The following is a 5,394-nucleotide window of genomic DNA, read 5'->3' as shown; positions in this document are numbered from 1 at the left end:
TCATCATTTATTAAGATACAAAGAACCTACGTCATGCCCACTATTGAGGAAATTTGGGAAAAGTATCAGGATGAAATTTTAGAGGAGTTCAGAGGCAGAGATGTTGTTGTTGGTGAGTTCAATATCAAGTTATCAACCAAATATTTGTATCATTTGTTTCGTCAAGAAAAGGTTCCATATATTAAAAATTTTCTTTTATTTTGATTTTAAATATTTTTCTTTGCTTAGGCGTCATTTTGGTCGTATGGACAGTCCAAGTCATTCTGCACAGTATTGTACATACACATTTATGGAAAACGATTCCCACAAGATACTGCAGTGCTTAGTGACCATGATCGAACAAGAGAATGATAGGAATAAACAGTGCCATCCTTGAAAAGGCGTGTTTTCAGAAGGGCCTGCAGTTTCTCCTTTAAACAGAAATAAAGGTGGTGAAAGTCAGGTGACAGATCCACATGTGCAGATTGAAGCATTTATGAGTATGTCTTTGTATATTTCTTTGGTTTTTAAGCCCCCGTATACAAAGTTTTGGGGTACATAGTTTTTGTCGTGTCTGTCTGTCTGTCTGTCTCCTTGTCTGTCTTTGTCAGCAAAAACTTCAACCTAAGTGCTAATAAATATTGATTTAGTGGAGCTATGACTTTCATATTTCATATGTATATTCCTTATGACAAGACCTTTGTTTGGGTACCACCAAATTTGACCTTTTGACCTCAACCTTGGATTTTGACCCTTTTTTCACAAAAATTACAATCTTCACTATGTTGCCAGACGGGGGCATCAGTGTTCATAAACACATCTTGTTTTCTTCTAGCTTGAATTTATAATGAGAATTTTTTCTGATTTTCTCTAGGGATAAATAAATAAAATCAATTTACTATAACTCTCATTACATTTTTTTAACAGAAAGTGAATACCCAGAAATAAAACATTTATTCGACATCTGGCATGGGTCCAAAAACCTTGGGAAAAAACTAATAAAGGTGAGACAATTAAAGATTTTTAATCTGAGAATATTTTGAAATTTGAAAAAAAATCTCAATTAGTAAATTGAATTTTGAACCTTATTCTAAGACTGGACAAGAAAAATCAAAAAAGCCAATATTGCAGTGGACGAGAGAGATAGTAAACCATCATCTGTAGCAACGAAATACAGAAGATGAGTTTATTGTAAGTTTGAATTGTTAACAGAAAAATCATTTGATTCAGTTTGTGTTAAGGTATTAGGGGTGTAATAGAAAGTGAAAAAAGACTGTTCTTCTAATTTCAGGGCATTTGGTTTGGAGTCATACATCATGTTGTGAATGAGCATGAATGGATTTTGCCATATACATATAGAGCAGGAGGAAGAAGTTCATGCCAGCATGGTCAAAATTAACAGAGGAAAGGGACAAAAATTGGTTTGAGGCAGGATCTCCAGCACATGTTGCCGTGCGTGAAATTGTCAGACAAAAGGCGAATAAAGAAGATTCCTTACTACATACCTTAATTGCTGGTATATATACACAAAATTGATTGTATTACTCTCATTTCAAAATATTTTCTATTTATGCTTATCCAATTACAATGTACATGTATAATGTTTGCATTAGGAAATGATTGTATATATTGTTTAACGTCCCTCTTTGAGAATTTTTCACTCATATGGATGCCGGTGAAGGGCTTCAAATTTAGACCTTTACTCAGCACTCAGGGCCATTGAGAAGTGAGGGTTCTTTATCGTGCCAACGCCTACCGTGACACGGGACCTACGTTTTTAAGGTCATATCCGAAAGACCCGTGATTTCACTTCTAGTGCCGAGTGCTTGGTGAAGGAACAGTCACTACCTATGTTCTGCTTAGGTATGACGCGGCGCCGCGATCAAGAATCGAACCCGGGCCTCCCGATCACAAAGCGAACGCTCTACCACTAGGCTACCAAATGTGATACTGGTATCTATTATATACCTAATGTGTATCACACAATTTTACTGTTGAATTTACGTTATCATGTGACGTTGTGATCCAATTGTCCGGATCACAAACATGTAGTTTTCTGAATCCATATCACCACTCTCTGAAACTGATGACGTAGTACGCAAAAACATGACGTTATTTTTCTTGCGCGTTAAAAGTCCCTTGTTATTATGCTTTGTTTTAATCAATCTCTTAAGTTTTATTCTGCTATATTTAGCTAGTTATAGGGGGGTATATAATAAATTTATCATCATAATAGTAACTTGATCCGAAGAGCCGTATCACGTCTCGTTGACAAGGGCGCGGATCATCAGATCAAAGTCGACGCTTCGCGTCTCGTTAGATCTGATGATCCGCGCCTGTCAACTACGCGATGTAATACGACCCTTCGGATCAAGTTACTGCTATGATAATATATGTATATAATGGATTCCTAAATTATTAGATTAAAAGTTTTCAGAAAATTTCACCATGTATACATGTATATTTTTAATATTAGTATTTTTTCTTTTCTTTTACAGAAGCACAGCGGCTTTGTAAGTCATTTCTATGGCATGCCAAATTCACAAAAATGAGCTAAACATAGTTTCACAGTTTTATAAGTTGTAAACCATAGTTTACGGACTGTAAACTATACAATTAACAATGTTAATCTATATTTTATATCTGTAAACCATAGTTAACGTGATAATCTATGGTTCACAACTGAAAACTATATTTAACACCCAAAACAATCATTTGCAATTGCAAAACATAGATTATCTGATATACTTCACGATTATAAATTATCGTTTACAGATGTGAATCTATGTTTATCAACAAAATCTATTGTTAACGTTTTATTACAGACAGATAACCCTAGATTAGCATTTGTAAACTATAGTTAACAATCGGTTAAATATAGTTTGACAGATGAAAACTATAGTAAACGAATTGCTAGCTATAGTTCATGGTTTGTAAACTATAGTTTACATTTGATAAACCTGGTTTATCAACTGTGAAACTATGTTTAGCTAATTTTTGTGAATTTGGCATGCAACACATTTCCCTGACTAGGTTGGAATGCATTATGAAATACATTGAATCTTGAACTTTAGGCGTCAGCGGTACTATAGCAAAAGAAGTTGAAGATGGTCTGCCTACCCAGTAAGGGAAGATAAGAAATATCCTTATGCATCCAACATTATGAGACTAGGCGTCCACAATAGGCTATTCGACCCCGAATGAACCGAGCAGTTGTCCTTGATGTGGAGGATCCATGAGGGGTGTGATGTGGAGGATCCAAGAGGGGTGTGATGTGGAGGATCCATGAGGGGTGTCCAAGACCCTGTTCCCTGTTGCCCCCCCACACACACACACCACCACCCCCAACCGAATCTCTGGTGGCAGAGAAGATATCACGATTTCTTCATGAGAATACAGAAGGACATCTCTAATTATGTTGTTTAATTTAAGCAATACAATGCTGTCTTTGGTTAAATGTTGTTATAAATTGTATTATAGACATATGTCATTGTAATGTATGCATAATTGAAAAAACAGCCATTGTTCAAGAAATTTTAATGCAAGTGGCTTGTTTTGTGTCATTTAGAATGAGATAAGGGCAGTGGTCTGAAGGAATAAAGGAAATAATATTCAGTGGATATAAATTAGATATATTGCAATTTTGAACTCTTTACCTGTAACAATTTATATTATAATGATATTGCAATCTTCTAACTGCCTGTATTTACTTCCAAATTTATAAATTTACTTTTAACAAGGATGATATTACAACAAAAACTATTATTTTGGGTTCATCCACCTTAAGCTTTGTTTTCAGGTGTACATGTACATCCACCTCGAGATTTGTTTTCAGGTTTCATGCAATTGTTAGCATAGTATATTTATTTGCTGTATGTCTTGTATTTATTTGTTTTTTATTGTAAATAAATGTGTATTTATTTGGTAGTTGTGTCAGGTAACTGTACATGTACATGTAGTCTGTAAATAAGCAGCCTGCACATTGTTAGAGCCTTTTCTCTAGAGTTGTGGAGTAAAGTGTTGAGCCTCACATCGCAGGTTCAAATCCCACAGCGGGATATGGAGACTGGTTATTCGGATGATACCATACCCGTATAAACTAAGTTCTATGTTGCAGTTTGTGTTGGAGAGAAAAAGTTCCCTCACTGCACAATTGCCCCCGGGTGCCAAGATGTATAGATGAAGTATACAGAGATAATGAACAGTATTCAATCTCAGAGTCCATAAAAGAATACAAAATATGAGCAGAGCAAACACAGACCTCCCAAACATCAGAGGTGGGATCAGGTGCCATGGAGGAGTGAGCATCCCCTGCTAAGCGGTCACACCCGCTGTGTGCTCCTTGTCATGATCTAAATTGTGCAGACCTACTCCAGCAGTGCTTGGTGTCTGTATATCAGTGAAAAAATCTTGAAAGGGGAGTTAATTTAACATACATGTAAACCAGAACTTTGCTATCTAGAATAAATTGATATGTTGAATACCATGAAATGTTGAAGTGATGTAGACATCTACCTGAAACATTTTCAGGTATTTTACCCTTAAATGATTTCTTAAAGCTTTGAATTCAAAGTTCTTTCTAATCGATCCATAGAGATAGATCTAGAAGTAATGAGGTTTGACTGTATTCTACATGTACAGTATGTATTCTACATGTACAGTGTGTATTCTACTTGTTATGTTGAAGTACAGAGAATTAACATACACCTTGGTCTCACATAGCTATGATACAAATATGTCAGTAGTTTTCTTTAAAGGTTACCTCAGTCATGTGACCTACTGACCTATTTGTATCAGCTTAATGAGGTCAAGGTGTACAATGTTCTGGCATGAAGGTTGGAAATACAAGTTTCAAGAATATATCACATGAAAACAGACTTCAATTTGATTAATTTTACTCAGTTTTTAACCTAATTTTGAATTTAAAATGTCAGTTATACAATTGTGTGACTTGTGTAACTACAAAAATCTAAAACTTGATTATAAATTATATTTTGTTCTCAGTTTGTGCATGGTCTTGGAGGTGTCATATAACCTTTGTGTTTATCTCAGATTTAAACAAAAAGGAGTAAGTTGGATGTTCTGAGTGGTAAATACATTTTGTCTGAAATCTAGCTCTCAAAATTAGGTCAGAAAAACTCAAATTAATTTTCCATTAGTTAGATTTAAATACAAATTCGAATAAGTTCAAAAAAGAAAAAAAAGACTAAAGAATGAACAATGTTGGCACCGCCGGGGAGTAATTAATTATTAAAGTTTGTTGAAAATTTATATTTTTTTTCAGAAAATACATTATATGTTATCAGTATCCATGTAATTCCATTTTTCATATATGATGGGAAATCCTGGGATATTATTTAAACAACACAAAAATATTTTAATCATCAATACATGTATTTATCATATAAATGGCTC

At 34.6% G+C, this 5,394-nt stretch overlaps 1 long non-coding RNA gene across 2 annotated transcripts; it reads left to right on the top strand.

Annotated features, from left to right (window-relative positions):
• The first annotated feature begins 243 nt into the window (after positions 1–243).
• On the top strand, positions 244–1,443 carry LOC134261794 (uncharacterized). 2 transcript variants are annotated; one of them, XR_009990886.1, is made up of 4 exons: positions 244–428; positions 907–983; positions 1,075–1,170; positions 1,271–1,443. It is a non-coding gene; the product is annotated as an uncharacterized LOC134261794 (long non-coding RNA). The 2 variants fall into 2 exon arrangements; XR_009990885.1 differs by lacking the exon at positions 244–428 and having other exon boundaries at positions 724–983.
• The last annotated feature ends 3,951 nt before the right edge of the window (positions 1,444–5,394 follow it).

Source organism: Saccostrea cucullata, unplaced genomic scaffold (assembly GCF_032062105.1).
Source record: "Saccostrea cucullata isolate Sc308-1 unplaced genomic scaffold, CSIRO_AGI_Scuc_v1 ctg18093, whole genome shotgun sequence".
NCBI classification, from domain to species: Eukaryota; Metazoa; Mollusca; class Bivalvia; order Ostreida; family Ostreidae; genus Saccostrea; species Saccostrea cuccullata.
This window is presented reverse-complemented; position numbering and strand designations above follow the sequence as displayed.